Source organism: Nuphar pumila, chromosome 1 (assembly GCF_984573655.1).
Source record: "Nuphar pumila chromosome 1, dmNupPumi1.hap1.1, whole genome shotgun sequence".
NCBI classification, from domain to species: Eukaryota; Viridiplantae; Streptophyta; class Magnoliopsida; order Nymphaeales; family Nymphaeaceae; genus Nuphar; species Nuphar pumila.
Window position 1 is genome coordinate 161553033 of NC_143249.1, and position 22285 is coordinate 161575317.

Here is a 22285-nt window from a genome sequence, read left to right on the forward strand (position 1 = left end):
GCCGTTTCTATGACGGCTAGTCGGTTCGTGCGTTGCGGCCCCCACGGCTCCCGCGTGAGGCATAAGAGCATTTTTTCGCGCAACATGTAACGGGTGCGATCATACCAGCACTAAAGCACCGGATCCCATCAGAACTCCGAAGTTAAGCGTGCTTGGGCAAGAGTAGTACTGGGATGGGTGACCTCCTGGGAAGTCCTCGTGTTGCACTCTTTTTTTGCCTTCGGCGCTTTTTTGTCGTCGGCACCAACCTTCGACCTTCTTTTCACTTCCCGCAACACACTGTATCTGATCCATCGAGGTCTTCTGCTTCCCTTTCAACCTCGCCTTGCGCGCCGCAGCGCCGGCACCCGACACGAGCCGCGGCGTGCGACAAACGCAGCAGTTCCGGGTCGCCGGACCGTAACTTGGCACGCCGATGTCGGAATTCGGCGATTTTCGTGGCCACGGAAAGCTCGTTCCGCTGGCTACGACGTGGCGAACAGACGAAGTCGGTTCGGGACCGTTTCGGATGCCGTTTAAGCTCGTTTCGGGCATTTTTCGGGGCCGTTTCTATGACGGCTAGTCGGTTCGTGCGTTGCGGCCCCCACGGCTCCCGCTTGAGGCATAAGAGCATTTTTTCGCGCAACATGTAACGGGTGCGATCATACCAGCACTAAAGCACCGGATCCCATCAGAACTCCGAAGTTAATCGTGCTTGGGTGAGAGTAGTACTGGGATGGGTGACCTCCTGGGAAGTCCTCGTGTTGCACTCTTTTTTTGCCTTCGGCGCTTTTTTGTCGTCGGCACCAACCTTCGACCTTCTTTTCACTTCCCGCAACACACCGTATCTGATCCATCGAGGTCTTCTGCTTCCCTTTCACCCTCGCCTTGCGCGCCGCAGCGCCGGCACCCGACACGAGCCGCGGCGTGCGACAAACGCAGCAGTTCCGGGTCGCCGGACCGTAACTTGGCACGCCGATGTCGGAATTCGGCGATTTTCGTGGCCACGGAAAGCTCGTTCCGCTGGCTACGACGTGGCGAACAGACGAAGTCGGTTCGGGACCGTTTCGGATGCCGTTTAAGCTCGTTTCGGGCGTTTTTCGGGGTCGTTTCTATGACGGCTAGTCGGTTCGTGCGTTGCGGCCCCCACGGCTCCCGCGTGAGGCATAAGAGCATTTTTTCGCGCAACATGTAACGGGTGCGATCATACCAGCACTAAAGCACCGGATCCCATCATAACTCCGAAGTTAAGCGTGCTCGGGCGAGAGTAGTACTGGGATGGGTGACCTCCTGGGAAGTCCTCGTGTTGCACTCTTTTTTTGCCTTCGGCGCTTTTTTGTCGTCGGCACCAACCTTCGACCTTCTTTTCACTTCCCGCAACACACCGTATCTGATCCATCGAGGTCTTCTGCTTCCCTTTCAACCTCGCCTTGCGCGCCGCAGCGCCGGCACCCGACACGAGCCGCGGCGTGCGACAAATGCAGCAGTTCCGGGTCGCCGGACCGTAACTTGGCACGCCGATGTCGGAATTCGGCGATTTTCGTGGCCACGGAAAGCTCGTTCCGCTGGCTACGACGTGGCGAACAGACGAAGTCGGTTCGGGACCGTTTCGGATGCCGTTTAAGCTCGTTTCGGGCATTTTTCGGGGCCGTTTCTATGACGGCTAGTCGGTTCGTGCGTTGCGGCCCCCACGGCTCCCGCGTGAGGCATAAGAGCATTTTTTCGCGCAACATGTAACGGGTGCGATCATACCAGCACTAAAGCACCGGATCCCATCAGAACTCCGAAGTTAATCGTGCTTGGGTGAGAGTAGTACTGGGATGGGTGACCTCCTGGGAAGTCCTCGTGTTGCACTCTTTTTTTGCCTTCGGCGCTTTTTTGTCGTCGGCACCAACCTTCGACCTTCTTTTCACTTCCCGCAACACACCGTATCTGATCCATCGAGGTCTTCTGCTTCCCTTTCACCCTCGCCTTGCGCGCCGCAGCGCCGGCACCCGACACGAGCCGCGGCGTGCGACAAACGCAGCAGTTCCGGGTCGCCGGACCGTAACTTGGCACGCCGATGTCGGAATTCGGCGATTTTCGTGGCCACGGAAAGCTCGTTCCGCTGGCTACGACGTGGCGAACAGACGAAGTCGGTTCGGGACCGTTTCGGATGCCGTTTAAGCTCGTTTCGGGCGTTTTTCGGGGTCGTTTCTATGACGGCTAGTCGGTTCGTGCGTTGCGGCCCCCACGGCTCCCGCGTGAGGCATAAGAGCATTTTTTCGCGCAACATGTAACGGGTGCGATCATACCAGCACTAAAGCACCGGATCCCATCATAACTCCGAAGTTAAGCGTGCTTGGGCGAGAGTAGTACTGGGATGGGTGACCTCCTGGGAAGTCCTCGTGTTGCACTCTTTTTTTGCCTTCGGCGCTTTTTTGTCGTCGGCACCAACCTTCGACCTTCTTTTCACTTCCCGCAACACACCGTATCTGATCCATCGAGGTCTTCTGCTTCCCTTTCAACCTCGCCTTGCGCGCCGCAGCGCCGGCACCCGACACGAGCCGCGGCGTGCGACAAACGCAGCAGTTCCGGGTCGCCGGACCGTAACTTGGCACGCCGATGTCGGAAATCGGCGATTTTCGTGGCCACGGAAAGCTCGTTCCGCTGGCTACGACGTGGCGAACAGACGAAGTCGGTTCGGGACCGTTTCGGATGCCGTTTAAGCTCGTTTCGGGCATTTTTCGGGGCCGTTTCTATGACGGCTAGTCGGTTCGTGCGTTGCGGCCCCCACGGCTCCCGCGTGAGGAATAAGAGCATTTTTTCGCGCAACATGTAACGGGTGCGATCATACCAGCACTAAAGCACCGGATCCCATCAGAACTCCGAAGTTAATCGTGCTTGGGTGAGAGTAGTACTGGGATGGGTGACCTCCTGGGAAGTCCTCGTGTTGCACTCTTTTTTTGCCTTCGGCGCTTTTTTGTCGTCGGCACCAACCTTCGACCTTCTTTTCACTTCCCGCAACACACCGTATCTGATCCATCGAGGTCTTCTGCTTCCCTTTCACCCTCGCCTTGCGCGCCGCAGCGCCGGCACCCGACACGAGCCGCGGCGTGCGACAAACGCAGCAGTTCCGGGTCGCCGGACCGTAACTTGGCACGCCGATGTCGGAATTCGGCGATTTTCGTGGCCACGGAAAGCTCGTTCCGCTGGCTACGACGTGGCGAACAGACGAAGTCGGTTCGGGACCGTTTCGGATGCCGTTTAAGCTCGTTTCGGGCATTTTTCGGGGTCGTTTCTATGACGGCTAGTCGATTCGTGCGTTGCGGCCCCCACGGCTCCCGCGTGAGGCATAAGAGCATTTTTTCGCGCAACATGTAACGGGTGCGATCATACCAGCACTAAAGCACCGGATCCCATCATAACTCCGAAGTTAAGCGTGCTTGGGCGAGAGTAGTACTGGGATGGGTGACCTCCTGGGAAGTCCTCGTGTTGCACTCTTTTTTTGCCTTCGGCGCTTTTTTGTCGTCGGCACCAACCTTCGACCTTCTTTTCACTTCCCGCAACACACCGTATCTGATCCATCGAGGTCTTCTGCTTCCCTTTCAACCTCGCCTTGCGCGCCGCAGCGCCGGCACCCGACACGAGCCGCGGCGTGCGACAAACGCAGCAGTTCCGGGTCGCCGGACCGTAACTTGGCACGCCGATGTCGGAATTCGGCGATTTTCGTGGCCACGGAAAGCTCGTTCCGCTGGCTACGACGTGGCGAACAGACGAAGTCGGTTCGGGACCGTTTCGGATGCCGTTTAAGCTCGTTTCGGGCGTTTTTCGGGGCCGTTTCTATGACGGCTAGTCGGTTCGTGCGTTGCGGCCCCCACGGCTCCCGCGTGAGGCATAAGAGCATTTTTTCGCGCAACATGTAACGGGTGCGATCATACCAGCACTAAAGCACCGGATCCCATCATAACTCCGAAGTTAAGCGTGCTTGGGCGAGAGTAGTACTGGGATGGGTGACCTCCTGGGAAGTCCTCGTGTTGCACTCTTTTTTTGCCTTCGGCGCTTTTTTGTCGTCGGCACCAACCTTCGACCTTCTTTTCACTTCCCGCAACACACCGTATCTGATCCATCGAGGTCTTCTGCTTCCCTTTCAACCTCGCCTTGCGCGCCGCAGCGCCGGCACCCGACACGAGCCGCGGCGTGCGACAAACGCAGCAGTTCCGGGTCGCCGGACCGTAACTTGGCACGCCGATGTCGGAATTCGGCGATTTTCGTGGCCACGGAAAGCTCGTTCCGCTGGCTACGACGTGGCGAACAGACGAAGTCGGTTCGGGACCGTTTCGGATGCCGTTTAAGCTCGTTTCGGGCATTTTTCGGGGCCGTTTCTATGACGGCTAGTCGGTTCGTGCGTTGCGGCCCCCACGGCTCCCGCGTGAGGCATAAGAGCATTTTTTCGCGCAACATGTAACGGGTGCGATCATACCAGCACTAAAGCACCGGATCCCATCATAACTCCGAAGTTAAGCGTGCTCGGGCGAGAGTAGTACTGGGATGGGTGACCTCCTGGGAAGTCCTCGTGTTGCACTCTTTTTTTGCCTTCGGCGCTTTTTTGTCGTCGGCACCAACCTTCGACCTTCTTTTCACTTCCCGCAACACACCGTATCTGATCCATCGAGGTCTTCTGCTTCCCTTTCAACCTCGCCTTGCGCGCCGCAGCGCCGGCACCCGACACGAGCCGCGGCGTGCGACAAACGCAGCAGTTCCGGGTCGCCGGACCGTAACTTGGCACGCCGATGTCGGAATTCGGCGATTTTCGTGGCCACGGAAAGCTCGTTCCGCTGGCTACGACGTGGCGAACAGACGAAGTCGGTTCGGGACCGTTTCGGATGCCGTTTAAGCTCGTTTCGGGCATTTTTCGGGGCCGTTTCTATGACGGCTAGTCGGTTCGTGCGTTGCGGCCCCCACGGCTCCCGCGTGAGGCATAAGAGCATTTTTTCGCGCAACATGTAACGGGTGCGATCATACCAGCACTAAAGCACCGGATCCCATCAGAACTCCGAAGTTAATCGTGCTTGGGTGAGAGTAGTACTGGGATGGGTGACCTCCTGGGAAGTCCTCGTGTTGCACTCTTTTTTTGCCTTCGGCGCTTTTTTGTCGTCGGCACCAACCTTCGACCTTCTTTTCACTTCCCGCAACACACCGTATCTGATCCATCGAGGTCTTCTGCTTCCCTTTCACCCTCGCCTTGCGCGCCGCAGCGCCGGCACCCGACACGAGCCGCGGCGTGCGACAAACGCAGCAGTTCCGGGTCGCCGGACCGTAACTTGGCACGCCGATGTCGGAATTCGGCGATTTTCGTGGCCACGGAAAGCTCGTTCCGCTGGCTACGACGTGGCGAACAGACGAAGTCGGTTCGGGACCGTTTCGGATGCCGTTTAAGCTCGTTTCGGGCGTTTTTCGGGGTCGTTTCTATGACGGCTAGTCGGTTCGTGCGTTGCGGCCCCCACGGCTCCCGCGTGAGGCATAAGAGCATTTTTTCGCGCAACATGTAACGGGTGCGATCATACCAGCACTAAAGCACCGGATCCCATCATAACTCCGAAGTTAAGCGTGCTTGGGCGAGAGTAGTACTGGGATGGGTGACCTCCTGGGAAGTCCTCGTGTTGCACTCTTTTTTTGCCTTCGGCGCCTTTTTGTCGTCGGCACCAACCTTCGACCTTCTTTTCACTTCCCGCAACACACCGTATCTGATCCATCGAGGTCTTCTGCTTCCCTTTCAACCTCGCCTTGCGCGCCGCAGCGCCGGCACCCGACACGAGCCGCGGCGTGCGACAAACGCAGCAGTTCCGGGTCGCCGGACCGTAACTTGGCACGCCGATGTCGGAATTCGGCGATTTTCGTGGCCACGGAAAGCTCGTTCCGCTGGCTACGACGTGGCGAACAGACGAAGTCGGTTCGGGACCGTTTCGGATGCCGTTTAAGCTCGTTTCGGGCATTTTTCGGGGCCGTTTCTATGACGGCTAGTCGGTTCGTGCGTTGCGGCCCCCACGGCTCCCGCGTGAGGCATAAGAGCATTTTTTCGCGCAACATGTAACGGGTGCGATCATACCAGCACTAAAGCACCGGATCCCATCATAACTCCGAAGTTAAGCGTGCTTGGGCGAGAGTAGTACTGGGATGGGTGACCTCCTGGGAAGTCCTCGTGTTGCACTCTTTTTTTGCCTTCGGCGCTTTTTTGTCGTCGGCACCAACCTTCGACCTTCTTTTCACTTCCCGCAACACACCGTATCTGATCCATCGAGGTCTTCTGCTTCCCTTTCAACCTCGCCTTGCGCGCCGCAGCGCCGGCACCCGACACGAGCCGCGGCGTGCGACAAACGCAGCAGTTCCGGGTCGCCGGACCGTAACTTGGCACGCCGATGTCGGAATTCGGCGATTTTCGTGGCCACGGAAAGCTCGTTCCGCTGGCTACGACGTGGCGAACAGACGAAGTCGGTTCGGGACCGTTTCGGATGCCGTTTAAGCTCGTTTCGGGCATTTTTCGGGGTCGTTTCTATGACGGCTAGTCGATTCGTGCGTTGCGGCCCCCACGGCTCCCGCGTGAGGCATAAGAGCATTTTTTCGCGCAACATGTAACGGGTGCGATCATACCAGCACTAAAGCACCGGATCCCATCATAACTCCGAAGTTAAGCGTGCTTGGGCGAGAGTAGTACTGGGATGGGTGACCTCCTGGGAAGTCCTCGTGTTGCACTCTTTTTTTGCCTTCGGCGCTTTTTTGTCGTCGGCACCAACCTTCGACCTTCTTTTCACTTCCCGCAACACACCGTATCTGATCCATCGAGGTCTTCTGCTTCCCTTTCAACCTCGCCTTGCGCGCCGCAGCGCCGGCACCCGACACGAGCCGCGGCGTGCGACAAACGCAGCAGTTCCGGGTCGCCGGACCGTAACTTGGCACGCCGATGTCGGAATTCGGCGATTTTCGTGGCCACGGAAAGCTCGTTCCGCTGGCTACGACGTGGCGAACAGACGAAGTCGGTTCGGGACCGTTTCGGATGCCGTTTAAGCTCGTTTCGGGCGTTTTTCGGGGCCGTTTCTATGACGGCTAGTCGGTTCGTGCGTTGCGGCCCCCACGGCTCCCGCGTGAGGCATAAGAGCATTTTTTCGCGCAACATGTAACGGGTGCGATCATACCAGCACTAAAGCACCGGATCCCATCATAACTCCGAAGTTAAGCGTGCTTGGGCGAGAGTAGTACTGGGATGGGTGACCTCCTGGGAAGTCCTCGTGTTGCACTCTTTTTTTGCCTTCGGCGCTTTTTTGTCGTCGGCACCAACCTTCGACCTTCTTTTCACTTCCCGCAACACACCGTATCTGATCCATCGAGGTCTTCTGCTTCCCTTTCAACCTCGCCTTGCGCGCCGCAGCGCCGGCACCCGACACGAGCCGCGGCGTGCGACAAACGCAGCAGTTCCGGGTCGCCGGACCGTAACTTGGCACGCCGATGTCGGAATTCGGCGATTTTCGTGGCCACGGAAAGCTCGTTCCGCTGGCTACGACGTGGCGAACAGACGAAGTCGGTTCGGGACCGTTTCGGATGCCGTTTAAGCTCGTTTCGGGCATTTTTCGGGGCCGTTTCTATGACGGCTAGTCGGTTCGTGCGTTGCGGCCCCCACGGCTCCCGCGTGAGGCATAAGAGCATTTTTTCGCGCAACATGTAACGGGTGCGATCATACCAGCACTAAAGCACCGGATCCCATCATAACTCCGAAGTTAAGCGTGCTCGGGCGAGAGTAGTACTGGGATGGGTGACCTCCTGGGAAGTCCTCGTGTTGCACTCTTTTTTTGCCTTCGGCGCTTTTTTGTCGTCGGCACCAACCTTCGACCTTCTTTTCACTTCCCGCAACACACCGTATCTGATCCATCGAGGTCTTCTGCTTCCCTTTCAACCTCGCCTTGCGCGCCGCAGCGCCGGCACCCGACACGAGCCGCGGCGTGCGACAAACGCAGCAGTTCCGGGTCGCCGGACCGTAACTTGGCACGCCGATGTCGGAATTCGGCGATTTTCGTGGCCACGGAAAGCTCGTTCCGCTGGCTACGACGTGGCGAACAGACGAAGTCGGTTCGGGACCGTTTCGGATGCCGTTTAAGCTCGTTTCGGGCATTTTTCGGGGCCGTTTCTATGACGGCTAGTCGGTTCGTGCGTTGCGGCCCCCACGGCTCCCGCGTGAGGCATAAGAGCATTTTTTCGCGCAACATGTAACGGGTGCGATCATACCAGCACTAAAGCACCGGATCCCATCAGAACTCCGAAGTTAATCGTGCTTGGGTGAGAGTAGTACTGGGATGGGTGACCTCCTGGGAAGTCCTCGTGTTGCACTCTTTTTTTGCCTTCGGCGCTTTTTTGTCGTCGGCACCAACCTTCGACCTTCTTTTCACTTCCCGCAACACACCGTATCTGATCCATCGAGGTCTTCTGCTTCCCTTTCACCCTCGCCTTGCGCGCCGCAGCGCCGGCACCCGACACGAGCCGCGGCGTGCGACAAACGCAGCAGTTCCGGGTCGCCGGACCGTAACTTGGCACGCCGATGTCGGAATTCGGCGATTTTCGTGGCCACGGAAAGCTCGTTCCGCTGGCTACGACGTGGCGAACAGACGAAGTCGGTTCGGGACCGTTTCGGATGCCGTTTAAGCTCGTTTCGGGCGTTTTTCGGGGTCGTTTCTATGACGGCTAGTCGGTTCGTGCGTTGCGGCCCCCACGGCTCCCGCGTGAGGCATAAGAGCATTTTTTCGCGCAACATGTAACGGGTGCGATCATACCAGCACTAAAGCACCGGATCCCATCATAACTCCGAAGTTAAGCGTGCTTGGGCGAGAGTAGTACTGGGATGGGTGACCTCCTGGGAAGTCCTCGTGTTGCACTCTTTTTTTGCCTTCGGCGCCTTTTTGTCGTCGGCACCAACCTTCGACCTTCTTTTCACTTCCCGCAACACACCGTATCTGATCCATCGAGGTCTTCTGCTTCCCTTTCAACCTCGCCTTGCGCGCCGCAGCGCCGGCACCCGACACGAGCCGCGGCGTGCGACAAACGCAGCAGTTCCGGGTCGCCGGACCGTAACTTGGCACGCCGATGTCGGAATTCGGCGATTTTCGTGGCCACGGAAAGCTCGTTCCGCTGGCTACGACGTGGCGAACAGACGAAGTCGGTTCGGGACCGTTTCGGATGCCGTTTAAGCTCGTTTCGGGCGTTTTTCGGGGCCGTTTCTATGACGGCTAGTCGGTTCGTGCGTTGCGGCCCCCACGGCTCCCGCGTGAGGCATAAGAGCATTTTTTCGCGCAACATGTAACGGGTGCGATCATACCAGCACTAAAGCACCGGATCCCATCATAACTCCGAAGTTAAGCGTGCTTGGGCGAGAGTAGTACTGGGATGGGTGACCTCCTGGGAAGTCCTCGTGTTGCACTCTTTTTTTGCCTTCGGCGCTTTTTTGTCGTCGGCACCAACCTTCGACCTTCTTTTCACTTCCCGCAACACACCGTATCTGATCCATCGAGGTCTTCTGCTTCCCTTTCAACCTCGCCTTGCGCGCCGCAGCGCCGGCACCCGACACGAGCCGCGGCGTGCGACAAACGCAGCAGTTCCGGGTCGACGGACCGTAACTTGGCACGCCGATGTCGGAATTCGGCGATTTTCGTGGCCACGGAAAGCTCGTTCCGCTGGCTACGACGTGGCGAACAGACGAAGTCGGTTCGGGACCGTTTCGGATGCCGTTTAAGCTCGTTTCGGGCGTTTTTCGGGGTCGTTTCTATGACGGCTAGTCGGTTCGTGCGTTGCGGCCCCCACGGCTCCCGCGTGAGGCATAAGAGCATTTTTTCGCGCAACATGTAACGGGTGCGATCATACCAGCACTAAAGCACCGGATCCCATCATAACTCCGAAGTTAAGCGTGCTTGGGCGAGAGTAGTACTGGGATGGGTGACCTCCTGGGAAGTCCTCGTGTTGCACTCTTTTTTTGCCTTCGGCGCTTTTTTGTCGTCGGCACCAACCTTCGACCTTCTTTTCACTTCCCGCAACACACCGTATCTGATCCATCGAGGTCTTCTGCTTCCCTTTCAACCTCGCCTTGCGCGCCGCAGCGCCGGCACCCGACACGAGCCGCGGCGTGCGACAAACGCAGCAGTTCCGGGTCGCCGGACCGTAACTTGGCACGCCGATGTCGGAATTCGGCGATTTTCGTGGCCACGGAAAGCTCGTTCCGCTGGCTACGACGTGGCGAACAGACGAAGTCGGTTCGGGACCGTTTCGGATGCCGTTTAAGCTCGTTTCGGGCGTTTTTCGGGGCCGTTTCTATGACGGCTAGTCGGTTCGTGCGTTGCGGCCCCCACGGCTCCCGCGTGAGGCATAAGAGCATTTTTTCGCGCAACATGTAACGGGTGCGATCATACCAGCACTAAAGCACCGGATCCCATCAGAACTTCAAAGTTAAGCGTGATTGGGCGAGAGTAGTACTGGGATGGGTGACCTCCTGGGAAGTCCTCGTGTTGCACTCTCTTTTTGCCTTCGGCGCTTTTTTATCGTCGGCACCAACCTCCGACCTTCTTTTCACTTCCCGCAACACATCGTATCTGATCCATCGAGGTCTTCTGCTTCCCTTTCACCCTCGCCGTGCGCGCCGCAGCGCCGGCACCCGACACGAGCCGCGGCGTGCGACAAACGCAGCAGTTCCGGGTCGCCGGACCGTAACTTGGCACGCCGATGTCGGAATTCGGCGATTTTCGTGGCCACGGAAAGCTCGTTCCGCTGGCTACGACGTGGCGAACAGACGAAGTCGGTTCGGGACCGTTTCGGATGCCGTTTAAGCTCGTTTCGGGCGTTTTTCAGGGCCGTTTCTATGACGGCTAGTCGGTTCGTGCGTTGCGGCCCCCACGGCTCCCGCGTGAGGCATAAGAGCATTTTTTCGCGCAACATGTAACGGGTGCGATCATACCAGCACTAAAGCACCGGATCCCATCAGAACTCCGAAGTTAAGCGTGCTTGGGCGAGAGTAGTACTGGGATGGGTGACCTCCTGGGAAGTCCTCGTGTCGCTCTCTTTTTGCCTTCGGCGCTTTTTTGTCGTCGGCACCAACCTTCGACCTTCTTTTCACTTCCCGCAACACATCGTATCTGATCCATCGAGGTCTTCTGCTTCCCTTTCACCCTCGCCTTGCGCGCCGCAGCGCCGGCACCCGACATGAGCCGCGGCGTGCGACAAACGCAGCAGTTCCGGGTCGCCGGACCGTAACTTGGCACGCCGATGTCGGAATTCGGCGATTTTCGTGGCCACGGAAAGCTCGTTCCGCTGGCTACGACGTGGCGAACAGACGAAGTCGGTTCGGGACCGTTTCGGATGCCGTTTAAGCTCGTTTCGGGCGTTTTTCGGGGCCGTTTCTATGACGGCTAGTCGGTTCGTGCGTTGCGGCCCCCACGGCTCCCGCGTGAGGCATAAGAGCATTTTTTCGCGCAACATGTAACGGGTGCGATCATACCAGCACTAAAGCACCGGATCCCATCAGAACTCCGAAGTTAAGCGTGCTTGGGCAAGAGTAGTACTGGGATGGGTGACCTCCTGGGAAGTCCTCGTGTTGCACTCTTTTTTTGCCTTCGGCGCTTTTTTGTCGTCGGCACCAACCTTCGACCTTCTTTTCACTTTCCGCAACACACCGTATCTGATCCATCGAGGTCTTCTGCTTCCCTTTCAACCTCGCCTTGCGCGCCGCAGCGCCGGCACCCGACACGAGCCGCGGCGTGCGACAAACGCAGCAGTTCCGGGTCGCCGGACCGTAACTTGGCACGCCGATGTCGGAATTCGGCGATTTTCGTGGCCACGGAAAGCTCGTTCCGCTGGCTACGACGTGGCGAACAGACGAAGTCGGTTCGGGACCGTTTCGGATGCCGTTTAAGCTCGTTTCGGGCATTTTTCGGGGCCGTTTCTATGACGGCTAGTCGGTTCGTGCGTTGCGGCCCCCACGGCTCCCGCTTGAGGCATAAGAGCATTTTTTCGCGCAACATGTAACGGGTGCGATCATACCAGCACTAAAGCACCGGATCCCATCAGAACTCCGAAGTTAATCGTGCTTGGGTGAGAGTAGTACTGGGATGGGTGACCTCCTGGGAAGTCCTCGTGTTGCACTCTTTTTTTGCCTTCGGCGCTTTTTTGTCGTCGGCACCAACCTTCGACCTTCTTTTCACTTCCCGCAACACACCGTATCTGATCCATCGAGGTCTTCTGCTTCCCTTTCACCCTCGCCTTGCGCGCCGCAGCGCCGGCACCCGACACGAGCCGCGGCGTGCGACAAACGCAGCAGTTCCGGGTCGCCGGACCGTAACTTGGCACGCCGATGTCGGAATTCGGCGATTTTCGTGGCCACGGAAAGCTCGTTCCGCTGGCTACGACGTGGCGAACAGACGAAGTCGGTTCGGGACCGTTTCGGATGCCGTTTAAGCTCGTTTCGGGCGTTTTTCGGGGTCGTTTCTATGACGGCTAGTCGGTTCGTGCGTTGCGGCCCCCACGGCTCCCGCGTGAGGCATAAGAGCATTTTTTCGCGCAACATGTAACGGGTGCGATCATACCAGCACTAAAGCACCGGATCCCATCATAACTCCGAAGTTAAGCGTGCTCGGGCGAGAGTAGTACTGGGATGGGTGACCTCCTGGGAAGTCCTCGTGTTGCACTCTTTTTTTGCCTTCGGCGCTTTTTTGTCGTCGGCACCAACCTTCGACCTTCTTTTCACTTCCCGCAACACACCGTATCTGATCCATCGAGGTCTTCTGCTTCCCTTTCAACCTCGCCTTGCGCGCCGCAGCGCCGGCACCCGACACGAGCCGCGGCGTGCGACAAATGCAGCAGTTCCGGGTCGCCGGACCGTAACTTGGCACGCCGATGTCGGAATTCGGCGATTTTCGTGGCCACGGAAAGCTCGTTCCGCTGGCTACGACGTGGCGAACAGACGAAGTCGGTTCGGGACCGTTTCGGATGCCGTTTAAGCTCGTTTCGGGCATTTTTCGGGGCCGTTTCTATGACGGCTAGTCGGTTCGTGCGTTGCGGCCCCCACGGCTCCCGCGTGAGGCATAAGAGCATTTTTTCGCGCAACATGTAACGGGTGCGATCATACCAGCACTAAAGCACCGGATCCCATCAGAACTCCGAAGTTAATCGTGCTTGGGTGAGAGTAGTACTGGGATGGGTGACCTCCTGGGAAGTCCTCGTGTTGCACTCTTTTTTTGCCTTCGGCGCTTTTTTGTCGTCGGCACCAACCTTCGACCTTCTTTTCACTTCCCGCAACACACCGTATCTGATCCATCGAGGTCTTCTGCTTCCCTTTCACCCTCGCCTTGCGCGCCGCAGCGCCGGCACCCGACACGAGCCGCGGCGTGCGACAAACGCAGCAGTTCCGGGTCGCCGGACCGTAACTTGGCACGCCGATGTCGGAATTCGGCGATTTTCGTGGCCACGGAAAGCTCGTTCCGCTGGCTACGACGTGGCGAACAGACGAAGTCGGTTCGGGACCGTTTCGGATGCCGTTTAAGCTCGTTTCGGGCGTTTTTCGGGGTCGTTTCTATGACGGCTAGTCGGTTCGTGCGTTGCGGCCCCCACGGCTCCCGCGTGAGGCATAAGAGCATTTTTTCGCGCAACATGTAACGGGTGCGATCATACCAGCACTAAAGCACCGGATCCCATCATAACTCCGAAGTTAAGCGTGCTTGGGCGAGAGTAGTACTGGGATGGGTGACCTCCTGGGAAGTCCTCGTGTCGCTCTCTTTTTGCCTTCGGCGCTTTTTTGTCGTCGGCACCAACCTTCGACCTTCTTTTCACTTCCCGCAACACACCGTATCTGATCCATCGAGGTCTTCTGCTTCCCTTTCACCCTCGCCTTGCGCGCCGCAGCGCCGGCACCCGACATGAGCCGCGGCGTGCGACAAACGCAGCAGTTCCGGGTCGCCGGACCGTAACTTGGCACGCCGATGTCGGAATTCGGCGATTTTCGTGGCCACGGAAAGCTCGTTCCGCTGGCTACGACGTGGCGAACAGACGAAGTCGGTTCGGGACCGTTTCGGATGCCGTTTAAGCTCGTTTCGGGCGTTTTTCGGGGTCGTTTCTATGACGGCTAGTCGGTTCGTGCGTTGCGGCCCCCACGGCTCCCGCGTGAGGCATAAGAGCATTTTTTCGCGCAACATGTAACGAGTGCGATCATACCAGCACTAAAGCACCGGATCCCATCAGAACTCCGAAGTTAAGCGTGCTTGGGCGAGAGTAGTACTGGGATGGGTGACCTCCTGGGAAGTCCTCGTGTTGCACTCTTTTTTTGCCTTCGGCGCTTTTTTGTCGTCGGCACCAACCTTCGACCTTCTTTTCACTTCCCGCAACACACCGTATCTGATCCATCGAGGTCTTCTGCTTCCCTTTCACCCTCGCCTTGCGCGCCGCAGCGCCGGCACCCGACACGAGCCGCGGCGTGCGACAAACGCAGCAGTTCCGGGTCGCCGGACCGTAACTTGGCACGCCGATGTCGGAATTCGGCGATTTTCGTGGCCACGGAAAGCTCGTTCCGCTGGCTACGACGTGGCGAACAGACGAAGTCGGTTCGGGACCGTTTCGGATGCCGTTTAAGCTCGTTTCGGGCATTTTTCGGGGTCGTTTCTATGACGGCTAGTCGATTCGTGCGTTGCGGCCCCCACGGCTCCCGCGTGAGGCATAAGAGCATTTTTTCGCGCAACATGTAACGGGTGCGATCATACCAGCACTAAAGCACCGGATCCCATCATAACTCCGAAGTTAAGCGTGCTTGGGCGAGAGTAGTACTGGGATGGGTGACCTCCTGGGAAGTCCTCGTGTTGCACTCTTTTTTTGCCTTCGGCGCTTTTTTGTCGTCGGCACCAACCTTCGACCTTCTTTTCACTTCCCGCAACACACCGTATCTGATCCATCGAGGTCTTCTGCTTCCCTTTCAACCTCGCCTTGCGCGCCGCAGCGCCGGCACCCGACACGAGCCGCGGCGTGCGACAAACGCAGCAGTTCCGGGTCGCCGGACCGTAACTTGGCACGCCGATGTCGGAATTCGGCGATTTTCGTGGCCACGGAAAGCTCGTTCCGCTGGCTACGACGTGGCGAACAGACGAAGTCGGTTCGGGACCGTTTCGGATGCCGTTTAAGCTCGTTTCGGGCGTTTTTCGGGGCCGTTTCTATGACGGCTAGTCGGTTCGTGCGTTGCGGCCCCCACGGCTCCCGCGTGAGGCATAAGAGCATTTTTTCGCGCAACATGTAACGGGTGCGATCATACCAGCACTAAAGCACCGGATCCCATCAGAACTTCAAAGTTAAGCGTGATTGGGCGAGAGTAGTACTGGGATGGGTGACCTCCTGGGAAGTCCTCGTGTTGCACTCTCTTTTTGCCTTCGGCGCTTTTTTATCGTCGGCACCAACCTCCGACCTTCTTTTCACTTCCCGCAACACATCGTATCTGATCCATCGAGGTCTTCTGCTTCCCTTTCACCCTCGCCGTGCGCGCCGCAGCGCCGGCACCCGACACGAGCCGCGGCGTGCGACAAACGCAGCAGTTCCGGGTCGCCGGACCGTAACTTGGCACGCCGATGTCGGAATTCGGCGATTTTCGTGGCCACGGAAAGCTCGTTCCGCTGGCTACGACGTGGCGAACAGACGAAGTCGGTTCGGGACCGTTTCGGATGCCGTTTAAGCTCGTTTCGGGCGTTTTTCAGGGCCGTTTCTATGACGGCTAGTCGGTTCGTGCGTTGCGGCCCCCACGGCTCCCGCGTGAGGCATAAGAGCATTTTTTCGCGCAACATGTAACGGGTGCGATCATACCAGCACTAAAGCACCGGATCCCATCAGAACTCCGAAGTTAAGCGTGCTTGGGCGAGAGTAGTACTGGGATGGGTGACCTCCTGGGAAGTCCTCGTGTCGCTCTCTTTTTGCCTTCGGCGCTTTTTTGTCGTCGGCACCAACCTTCGACCTTCTTTTCACTTCCCGCAACACATCGTATCTGATCCATCGAGGTCTTCTGCTTCCCTTTCACCCTCGCCTTGCGCGCCGCAGCGCCGGCACCCGACATGAGCCGCGGCGTGCGACAAACGCAGCAGTTCCGGGTCGCCGGACCGTAACTTGGCACGCCGATGTCGGAATTCGGCGATTTTCGTGGCCACGGAAAGCTCGTTCCGCTGGCTACGACGTGGCGAACAGACGAAGTCGGTTCGGGACCGTTTCGGATGCCGTTTAAGCTCGTTTCGGGCGTTTTTCGGGGCCGTTTCTATGACGGCTAGTCGGTTCGTGCGTTGCGGCCCCCACGGCTCCCGCGTGAGGCATAAGAGCATTTTTTCGCGCAACATGTAACGGGTGCGATCATACCAGCACTAAAGCACCGGATCCCATCAGAACTCCGAAGTTAAGCGTGCTTGGGCAAGAGTAGTACTGGGATGGGTGACCTCCTGGGAAGTCCTCGTGTTGCACTCTTTTTTTGCCTTCGGCGCTTTTTTGTCGTCGGCACCAACCTTCGACCTTCTTTTCACTTCCCGCAACACACTGTATCTGATCCATCGAGGTCTTCTGCTTCCCTTTCAACCTCGCCTTGCGCGCCGCAGCGCCGGCACCCGACACGAGCCGCGGCGTGCGACAAACGCAGCAGTTCCGGGTCGCCGGACCGTAACTTGGCACGCCGATGTCGGAATTCGGCGATTTTCGTGGCCACGGAAAGCTCGTTCCGCTGGCTACGACGTGGCGAACAGACGAAGTCGGTTCGGGACCGTTTCGGATGCCGTTTAAGCTCGTTTCGGGCATTTTTCGGGGCCGTTTCTATGACGGCTAGTCGGTTCGTGCGTTGCGGCCCCCACGGCTCCCGCTTGAGGCATAAGAGCATTTTTTCGCGCAACATGTAACGGGTGCGATCATACCAGCACTAAAGCACCGGATCCCATCAGAACTCCGAAGTTAATCGTGCTTGGGTGAGAGTAGTACTGGGATGGGTGACCTCCTGGGAAGTCCTCGTGTTGCACTCTTTTTTTGCCTTCGGCGCTTTTTTGTCGTCGGCACCAACCTTCGACCTTCTTTTCACTTCCCGCAACACACCGTATCTGATCCATCGAGGTCTTCTGCTTCCCTTTCACCCTCGCCTTGCGCGCCGCAGCGCCGGCACCCGACACGAGCCGCGGCGTGCGACAAACGCAGCAGTTCCGGGTCGCCGGACCGTAACTTGGCACGCCGATGTCGGAATTCGGCGATTTTCGTGGCCACGGAAAGCTCGTTCCGCTGGCTACGACGTGGCGAACAGACGAAGTCGGTTCGGGACCGTTTCGGATGCCGTTTAAGCTCGTTTCGGGCGTTTTTCGGGGTCGTTTCTATGACGGCTAGTCGGTTCGTGCGTTGCGGCCCCCACGGCTCCCGCGTGAGGCATAAGAGCATTTTTTCGCGCAACATGTAACGGGTGCGATCATACCAGCACTAAAGCACCGGATCCCATCATAACTCCGAAGTTAAGCGTGCTCGGGCGAGAGTAGTACTGGGATGGGTGACCTCCTGGGAAGTCCTCGTGTTGCACTCTTTTTTTGCCTTCGGCGCTTTTTTGTCGTCGGCACCAACCTTCGACCTTCTTTTCACTTCCCGCAACACACCGTATCTGATCCATCGAGGTCTTCTGCTTCCCTTTCAACCTCGCCTTGCGCGCCGCAGCGCCGGCACCCGACACGAGCCGCGGCGTGCGACAAATGCAGCAGTTCCGGGTCGCCGGACCGTAACTTGGCACGCCGATGTCGGAATTCGGCGATTTTCGTGGCCACGGAAAGCTCGTTCCGCTGGCTACGACGTGGCGAACAGACGAAGTCGGTTCGGGACCGTTTCGGATGCCGTTTAAGCTCGTTTCGGGCATTTTTCGGGGCCGTTTCTATGACGGCTAGTCGGTTCGTGCGTTGCGGCCCCCACGGCTCCCGCGTGAGGCATAAGAGCATTTTTTCGCGCAACATGTAACGGGTGCGATCATACCAGCACTAAAGCACCGGATCCCATCAGAACTCCGAAGTTAATCGTGCTTGGGTGAGAGTAGTACTGGGATGGGTGACCTCCTGGGAAGTCCTCGTGTTGCACTCTTTTTTTGCCTTCGGCGCTTTTTTGTCGTCGGCACCAACCTTCGACCTTCTTTTCACTTCCCGCAACACACCGTATCTGATCCATCGAGGTCTTCTGCTTCCCTTTCACCCTCGCCTTGCGCGCCGCAGCGCCGGCACCCGACACGAGCCGCGGCGTGCGACAAACGCAGCAGTTCCGGGTCGCCGGACCGTAACTTGGCACGCCGATGTCGGAATTCGGCGATTTTCGTGGCCACGGAAAGCTCGTTCCGCTGGCTACGACGTGGCGAACAGACGAAGTCGGTTCGGGACCGTTTCGGATGCCGTTTAAGCTCGTTTCGGGCGTTTTTCGGGGTCGTTTCTATGACGGCTAGTCGGTTCGTGCGTTGCGGCCCCCACGGCTCCCGCGTGAGGCATAAGAGCATTTTTTCGCGCAACATGTAACGGGTGCGATCATACCAGCACTAAAGCACCGGATCCCATCATAACTCCGAAGTTAAGCGTGCTTGGGCGAGAGTAGTACTGGGATGGGTGACCTCCTGGGAAGTCCTCGTGTTGCACTCTTTTTTTGCCTTCGGCGCTTTTTTGTCGTCGGCACCAACCTTCGACCTTCTTTTCACTTCCCGCAACACACCGTATCTGATCCATCGAGGTCTTCTGCTTCCCTTTCAACCTCGCCTTGCGCGCCGCAGCGCCGGCACCCGACACGAGCCGCGGCGTGCGACAAACGCAGCAGTTCCGGGTCGCCGGACCGTAACTTGGCACGCCGATGTCGGAAATCGGCGATTTTCGTGGCCACGGAAAGCTCGTTCCGCTGGCTACGACGTGGCGAACAGACGAAGTCGGTTCGGGACCGTTTCGGATGCCGTTTAAGCTCGTTTCGGGCATTTTTCGGGGCCGTTTCTATGACGGCTAGTCGGTTCGTGCGTTGCGGCCCCCACGGCTCCCGCGTGAGGAATAAGAGCATTTTTTCGCGCAACATGTAACGGGTGCGATCATACCAGCACTAAAGCACCGGATCCCATCAGAACTCCGAAGTTAATCGTGCTTGGGTGAGAGTAGTACTGGGATGGGTGACCTCCTGGGAAGTCCTCGTGTTGCACTCTTTTTTTGCCTTCGGCGCTTTTTTGTCGTCGGCACCAACCTTCGACCTTCTTTTCACTTCCCGCAACACACCGTATCTGATCCATCGAGGTCTTCTGCTTCCCTTTCACCCTCGCCTTGCGCGCCGCAGCGCCGGCACCCGACACGAGCCGCGGCGTGCGACAAACGCAGCAGTTCCGGGTCGCCGGACCGTAACTTGGCACGCCGATGTCGGAATTCGGCGATTTTCGTGGCCACGGAAAGCTCGTTCCGCTGGCTACGACGTGGCGAACAGACGAAGTCGGTTCGGGACCGTTTCGGATGCCGTTTAAGCTCGTTTCGGGCATTTTTCGGGGTCGTTTCTATGACGGCTAGTCGATTCGTGCGTTGCGGCCCCCACGGCTCCCGCGTGAGGCATAAGAGCATTTTTTCGCGCAACATGTAACGGGTGCGATCATACCAGCACTAAAGCACCGGATCCCATCATAACTCCGAAGTTAAGCGTGCTTGGGCGAGAGTAGTACTGGGATGGGTGACCTCCTGGGAAGTCCTCGTGTTGCACTCTTTTTTTGCCTTCGGCGCTTTTTTGTCGTCGGCACCAACCTTCGACCTTCTTTTCACTTCCCGCAACACACCGTATCTGATCCATCGAGGTCTTCTGCTTCCCTTTCAACCTCGCCTTGCGCGCCGCAGCGCCGGCACCCGACACGAGCCGCGGCGTGCGACAAACGCAGCAGTTCCGGGTCGCCGGACCGTAACTTGGCACGCCGATGTCGGAATTCGGCGATTTTCGTGGCCACGGAAAGCTCGTTCCGCTGGCTACGACGTGGCGAACAGACGAAGTCGGTTCGGGACCGTTTCGGATGCCGTTTAAGCTCGTTTCGGGCGTTTTTCGGGGCCGTTTCTATGACGGCTAGTCGGTTCGTGCGTTGCGGCCCCCACGGCTCCCGCGTGAGGCATAAGAGCATTTTTTCGCGCAACATGTAACGGGTGCGATCATACCAGCACTAAAGCACCGGATCCCATCATAACTCCGAAGTTAAGCGTGCTTGGGCGAGAGTAGTACTGGGATGGGTGACCTCCTGGGAAGTCCTCGTGTTGCACTCTTTTTTTGCCTTCGGCGCTTTTTTGTCGTCGGCACCAACCTTCGACCTTCTTTTCACTTCCCGCAACACACCGTATCTGATCCATCGAGGTCTTCTGCTTCCCTTTCAACCTCGCCTTGCGCGCCGCAGCGCCGGCACCCGACACGAGCCGCGGCGTGCGACAAACGCAGCAGTTCCGGGTCGCCGGACCGTAACTTGGCACGCCGATGTCGGAATTCGGCGATTTTCGTGGCCACGGAAAGCTCGTTCCGCTGGCTACGACGTGGCGAACAGACGAAGTCGGTTCGGGACCGTTTCGGATGCCGTTTAAGCTCGTTTCGGGCATTTTTCGGGGCCGTTTCTATGACGGCTAGTCGGTTCGTGCGTTGCGGCCCCCACGGCTCCCGCGTGAGGCATAAGAGCATTTTTTCGCGCAACATGTAACGGGTGCGATCATACCAGCACTAAAGCACCGGATCCCATCATAACTCCGAAGTTAAGCGTGCTCGGGCGAGAGTAGTACTGGGATGGGTGACCTCCTGGGAAGTCCTCGTGTTGCACTCTTTTTTTGCCTTCGGCGCTTTTTTGTCGTCGGCACCAACCTTCGACCTTCTTTTCACTTCCCGCAACACACCGTATCTGATCCATCGAGGTCTTCTGCTTCCCTTTCAACCTCGCCTTGCGCGCCGCAGCGCCGGCACCCGACACGAGCCGCGGCGTGCGACAAACGCAGCAGTTCCGGGTCGCCGGACCGTAACTTGGCACGCCGATGTCGGAATTCGGCGATTTTCGTGGCCACGGAAAGCTCGTTCCGCTGGCTACGACGTGGCGAACAGACGAAGTCGGTTCGGGACCGTTTCGGATGCCGTTTAAGCTCGTTTCGGGCATTTTTCGGGGCCGTTTCTATGACGGCTAGTCGGTTCGTGCGTTGCGGCCCCCACGGCTCCCGCGTGAGGCATAAGAGCATTTTTTCGCGCAACATGTAACGGGTGCGATCATACCAGCACTAAAGCACCGGATCCCATCAGAACTCCGAAGTTAATCGTGCTTGGGTGAGAGTAGTACTGGGATGGGTGACCTCCTGGGAAGTCCTCGTGTTGCACTCTTTTTTTGCCTTCGGCGCTTTTTTGTCGTCGGCACCAACCTTCGACCTTCTTTTCACTTCCCGCAACACACCGTATCTGATCCATCGAGGTCTTCTGCTTCCCTTTCACCCTCGCCTTGCGCGCCGCAGCGCCGGCACCCGACACGAGCCGCGGCGTGCGACAAACGCAGCAGTTCCGGGTCGCCGGACCGTAACTTGGCACGCCGATGTCGGAATTCGGCGATTTTCGTGGCCACGGAAAGCTCGTTCCGCTGGCTACGACGTGGCGAACAGACGAAGTCGGTTCGGGACCGTTTCGGATGCCGTTTAAGCTCGTTTCGGGCGTTTTTCGGGGTCGTTTCTATGACGGCTAGTCGGTTCGTGCGTTGCGGCCCCCACGGCTCCCGCGTGAGGCATAAGAGCATTTTTTCGCGCAACATGTAACGGGTGCGATCATACCAGCACTAAAGCACCGGATCCCATCATAACTCCGAAGTTAAGCGTGCTTGGGCGAGAGTAGTACTGGGATGGGTGACCTCCTGGGAAGTCCTCGTGTTGCACTCTTTTTTTGCCTTCGGCGCCTTTTTGTCGTCGGCACCAACCTTCGACCTTCTTTTCACTTCCCGCAACACACCGTATCTGATCCATCGAGGTCTTCTGCTTCCCTTTCAACCTCGCCTTGCGCGCCGCAGCGCCGGCACCCGACACGAGCCGCGGCGTGCGACAAACGCAGCAGTTCCGGGTCGCCGGACCGTAACTTGGCACGCCGATGTCGGAATTCGGCGATTTTCGTGGCCACGGAAAGCTCGTTCCGCTGGCTACGACGTGGCGAACAGACGAAGTCGGTTCGGGACCGTTTCGGATGCCGTTTAAGCTCGTTTCGGGCATTTTTCGGGGCCGTTTCTATGACGGCTAGTCGGTTCGTGCGTTGCGGCCCCCACGGCTCCCGCGTGAGGCATAAGAGC

At 58.2% G+C, this 22285-nt stretch overlaps 41 non-coding genes across 41 annotated transcripts; all 41 read left to right on the forward strand.

Annotated features, from left to right (window-relative positions):
* Positions 1 to 91: 91 nt before the first annotated feature.
* On the forward strand, positions 92 to 210 carry LOC149849595 (5S ribosomal RNA). The gene has a single exon (XR_016427207.1). It is a non-coding gene; the product is annotated as a 5S ribosomal RNA (ribosomal RNA).
* A 423-nt stretch (positions 211 to 633) lies between these two features.
* On the forward strand, positions 634 to 752 carry LOC149849596 (5S ribosomal RNA). The gene has a single exon (XR_016433704.1). It is a non-coding gene; the product is annotated as a 5S ribosomal RNA (ribosomal RNA).
* Positions 753 to 1175: 423 nt separating this feature from the next.
* LOC149849597 (5S ribosomal RNA) lies at positions 1176 to 1294 on the forward strand. Its single transcript, XR_016434519.1, has one exon. It is a non-coding gene; the product is annotated as a 5S ribosomal RNA (ribosomal RNA).
* A 423-nt stretch (positions 1295 to 1717) lies between these two features.
* Positions 1718 to 1836, forward strand: LOC149849598 (5S ribosomal RNA). Its single transcript, XR_016433705.1, has one exon. It is a non-coding gene; the product is annotated as a 5S ribosomal RNA (ribosomal RNA).
* Positions 1837 to 2259: 423 nt separating this feature from the next.
* Positions 2260 to 2378, forward strand: LOC149849599 (5S ribosomal RNA). The gene has a single exon (XR_016434260.1). It is a non-coding gene; the product is annotated as a 5S ribosomal RNA (ribosomal RNA).
* A 423-nt stretch (positions 2379 to 2801) lies between these two features.
* On the forward strand, positions 2802 to 2920 carry LOC149849600 (5S ribosomal RNA). The gene has a single exon (XR_016433708.1). It is a non-coding gene; the product is annotated as a 5S ribosomal RNA (ribosomal RNA).
* A 423-nt stretch (positions 2921 to 3343) lies between these two features.
* Positions 3344 to 3462, forward strand: LOC149849601 (5S ribosomal RNA). The gene has a single exon (XR_016434263.1). It is a non-coding gene; the product is annotated as a 5S ribosomal RNA (ribosomal RNA).
* A 423-nt stretch (positions 3463 to 3885) lies between these two features.
* Positions 3886 to 4004, forward strand: LOC149849602 (5S ribosomal RNA). The gene has a single exon (XR_016434265.1). It is a non-coding gene; the product is annotated as a 5S ribosomal RNA (ribosomal RNA).
* A 423-nt stretch (positions 4005 to 4427) lies between these two features.
* LOC149849603 (5S ribosomal RNA) lies at positions 4428 to 4546 on the forward strand. The gene has a single exon (XR_016434530.1). It is a non-coding gene; the product is annotated as a 5S ribosomal RNA (ribosomal RNA).
* A 423-nt stretch (positions 4547 to 4969) lies between these two features.
* LOC149849604 (5S ribosomal RNA) lies at positions 4970 to 5088 on the forward strand. The gene has a single exon (XR_016433710.1). It is a non-coding gene; the product is annotated as a 5S ribosomal RNA (ribosomal RNA).
* Positions 5089 to 5511: 423 nt separating this feature from the next.
* Positions 5512 to 5630, forward strand: LOC149849605 (5S ribosomal RNA). Its single transcript, XR_016434267.1, has one exon. It is a non-coding gene; the product is annotated as a 5S ribosomal RNA (ribosomal RNA).
* A 423-nt stretch (positions 5631 to 6053) lies between these two features.
* LOC149849606 (5S ribosomal RNA) lies at positions 6054 to 6172 on the forward strand. Its single transcript, XR_016434271.1, has one exon. It is a non-coding gene; the product is annotated as a 5S ribosomal RNA (ribosomal RNA).
* A 423-nt stretch (positions 6173 to 6595) lies between these two features.
* LOC149849607 (5S ribosomal RNA) lies at positions 6596 to 6714 on the forward strand. The gene has a single exon (XR_016434272.1). It is a non-coding gene; the product is annotated as a 5S ribosomal RNA (ribosomal RNA).
* A 423-nt stretch (positions 6715 to 7137) lies between these two features.
* LOC149849608 (5S ribosomal RNA) lies at positions 7138 to 7256 on the forward strand. The gene has a single exon (XR_016434273.1). It is a non-coding gene; the product is annotated as a 5S ribosomal RNA (ribosomal RNA).
* Positions 7257 to 7679: 423 nt separating this feature from the next.
* LOC149849609 (5S ribosomal RNA) lies at positions 7680 to 7798 on the forward strand. Its single transcript, XR_016434537.1, has one exon. It is a non-coding gene; the product is annotated as a 5S ribosomal RNA (ribosomal RNA).
* Positions 7799 to 8221: 423 nt separating this feature from the next.
* Positions 8222 to 8340, forward strand: LOC149849610 (5S ribosomal RNA). The gene has a single exon (XR_016433711.1). It is a non-coding gene; the product is annotated as a 5S ribosomal RNA (ribosomal RNA).
* A 423-nt stretch (positions 8341 to 8763) lies between these two features.
* LOC149849611 (5S ribosomal RNA) lies at positions 8764 to 8882 on the forward strand. Its single transcript, XR_016434275.1, has one exon. It is a non-coding gene; the product is annotated as a 5S ribosomal RNA (ribosomal RNA).
* A 423-nt stretch (positions 8883 to 9305) lies between these two features.
* On the forward strand, positions 9306 to 9424 carry LOC149849612 (5S ribosomal RNA). The gene has a single exon (XR_016434276.1). It is a non-coding gene; the product is annotated as a 5S ribosomal RNA (ribosomal RNA).
* Positions 9425 to 9847: 423 nt separating this feature from the next.
* Positions 9848 to 9966, forward strand: LOC149849613 (5S ribosomal RNA). The gene has a single exon (XR_016434277.1). It is a non-coding gene; the product is annotated as a 5S ribosomal RNA (ribosomal RNA).
* Positions 9967 to 10389: 423 nt separating this feature from the next.
* LOC149849614 (5S ribosomal RNA) lies at positions 10390 to 10508 on the forward strand. The gene has a single exon (XR_016425993.1). It is a non-coding gene; the product is annotated as a 5S ribosomal RNA (ribosomal RNA).
* A 423-nt stretch (positions 10509 to 10931) lies between these two features.
* Positions 10932 to 11050, forward strand: LOC149849615 (5S ribosomal RNA). The gene has a single exon (XR_016426656.1). It is a non-coding gene; the product is annotated as a 5S ribosomal RNA (ribosomal RNA).
* A 421-nt stretch (positions 11051 to 11471) lies between these two features.
* On the forward strand, positions 11472 to 11590 carry LOC149849616 (5S ribosomal RNA). Its single transcript, XR_016427210.1, has one exon. It is a non-coding gene; the product is annotated as a 5S ribosomal RNA (ribosomal RNA).
* Positions 11591 to 12013: 423 nt separating this feature from the next.
* Positions 12014 to 12132, forward strand: LOC149849617 (5S ribosomal RNA). Its single transcript, XR_016433714.1, has one exon. It is a non-coding gene; the product is annotated as a 5S ribosomal RNA (ribosomal RNA).
* Positions 12133 to 12555: 423 nt separating this feature from the next.
* LOC149849618 (5S ribosomal RNA) lies at positions 12556 to 12674 on the forward strand. The gene has a single exon (XR_016434538.1). It is a non-coding gene; the product is annotated as a 5S ribosomal RNA (ribosomal RNA).
* A 423-nt stretch (positions 12675 to 13097) lies between these two features.
* Positions 13098 to 13216, forward strand: LOC149849619 (5S ribosomal RNA). The gene has a single exon (XR_016433715.1). It is a non-coding gene; the product is annotated as a 5S ribosomal RNA (ribosomal RNA).
* Positions 13217 to 13639: 423 nt separating this feature from the next.
* Positions 13640 to 13758, forward strand: LOC149849620 (5S ribosomal RNA). Its single transcript, XR_016425799.1, has one exon. It is a non-coding gene; the product is annotated as a 5S ribosomal RNA (ribosomal RNA).
* A 421-nt stretch (positions 13759 to 14179) lies between these two features.
* On the forward strand, positions 14180 to 14298 carry LOC149849621 (5S ribosomal RNA). Its single transcript, XR_016426947.1, has one exon. It is a non-coding gene; the product is annotated as a 5S ribosomal RNA (ribosomal RNA).
* Positions 14299 to 14721: 423 nt separating this feature from the next.
* On the forward strand, positions 14722 to 14840 carry LOC149849622 (5S ribosomal RNA). Its single transcript, XR_016434279.1, has one exon. It is a non-coding gene; the product is annotated as a 5S ribosomal RNA (ribosomal RNA).
* Positions 14841 to 15263: 423 nt separating this feature from the next.
* Positions 15264 to 15382, forward strand: LOC149849623 (5S ribosomal RNA). The gene has a single exon (XR_016425995.1). It is a non-coding gene; the product is annotated as a 5S ribosomal RNA (ribosomal RNA).
* Positions 15383 to 15805: 423 nt separating this feature from the next.
* Positions 15806 to 15924, forward strand: LOC149849624 (5S ribosomal RNA). The gene has a single exon (XR_016426658.1). It is a non-coding gene; the product is annotated as a 5S ribosomal RNA (ribosomal RNA).
* Positions 15925 to 16345: 421 nt separating this feature from the next.
* Positions 16346 to 16464, forward strand: LOC149849625 (5S ribosomal RNA). Its single transcript, XR_016427211.1, has one exon. It is a non-coding gene; the product is annotated as a 5S ribosomal RNA (ribosomal RNA).
* A 423-nt stretch (positions 16465 to 16887) lies between these two features.
* LOC149849626 (5S ribosomal RNA) lies at positions 16888 to 17006 on the forward strand. Its single transcript, XR_016433718.1, has one exon. It is a non-coding gene; the product is annotated as a 5S ribosomal RNA (ribosomal RNA).
* A 423-nt stretch (positions 17007 to 17429) lies between these two features.
* On the forward strand, positions 17430 to 17548 carry LOC149849627 (5S ribosomal RNA). The gene has a single exon (XR_016434539.1). It is a non-coding gene; the product is annotated as a 5S ribosomal RNA (ribosomal RNA).
* A 423-nt stretch (positions 17549 to 17971) lies between these two features.
* Positions 17972 to 18090, forward strand: LOC149849628 (5S ribosomal RNA). Its single transcript, XR_016433719.1, has one exon. It is a non-coding gene; the product is annotated as a 5S ribosomal RNA (ribosomal RNA).
* Positions 18091 to 18513: 423 nt separating this feature from the next.
* On the forward strand, positions 18514 to 18632 carry LOC149849629 (5S ribosomal RNA). Its single transcript, XR_016434281.1, has one exon. It is a non-coding gene; the product is annotated as a 5S ribosomal RNA (ribosomal RNA).
* Positions 18633 to 19055: 423 nt separating this feature from the next.
* On the forward strand, positions 19056 to 19174 carry LOC149849630 (5S ribosomal RNA). The gene has a single exon (XR_016433720.1). It is a non-coding gene; the product is annotated as a 5S ribosomal RNA (ribosomal RNA).
* Positions 19175 to 19597: 423 nt separating this feature from the next.
* LOC149849631 (5S ribosomal RNA) lies at positions 19598 to 19716 on the forward strand. Its single transcript, XR_016434283.1, has one exon. It is a non-coding gene; the product is annotated as a 5S ribosomal RNA (ribosomal RNA).
* Positions 19717 to 20139: 423 nt separating this feature from the next.
* On the forward strand, positions 20140 to 20258 carry LOC149849632 (5S ribosomal RNA). The gene has a single exon (XR_016434286.1). It is a non-coding gene; the product is annotated as a 5S ribosomal RNA (ribosomal RNA).
* A 423-nt stretch (positions 20259 to 20681) lies between these two features.
* Positions 20682 to 20800, forward strand: LOC149849633 (5S ribosomal RNA). Its single transcript, XR_016434542.1, has one exon. It is a non-coding gene; the product is annotated as a 5S ribosomal RNA (ribosomal RNA).
* A 423-nt stretch (positions 20801 to 21223) lies between these two features.
* On the forward strand, positions 21224 to 21342 carry LOC149849634 (5S ribosomal RNA). The gene has a single exon (XR_016433721.1). It is a non-coding gene; the product is annotated as a 5S ribosomal RNA (ribosomal RNA).
* Positions 21343 to 21765: 423 nt separating this feature from the next.
* LOC149849635 (5S ribosomal RNA) lies at positions 21766 to 21884 on the forward strand. The gene has a single exon (XR_016434289.1). It is a non-coding gene; the product is annotated as a 5S ribosomal RNA (ribosomal RNA).
* The last annotated feature ends 401 nt before the right edge of the window (positions 21885 to 22285 follow it).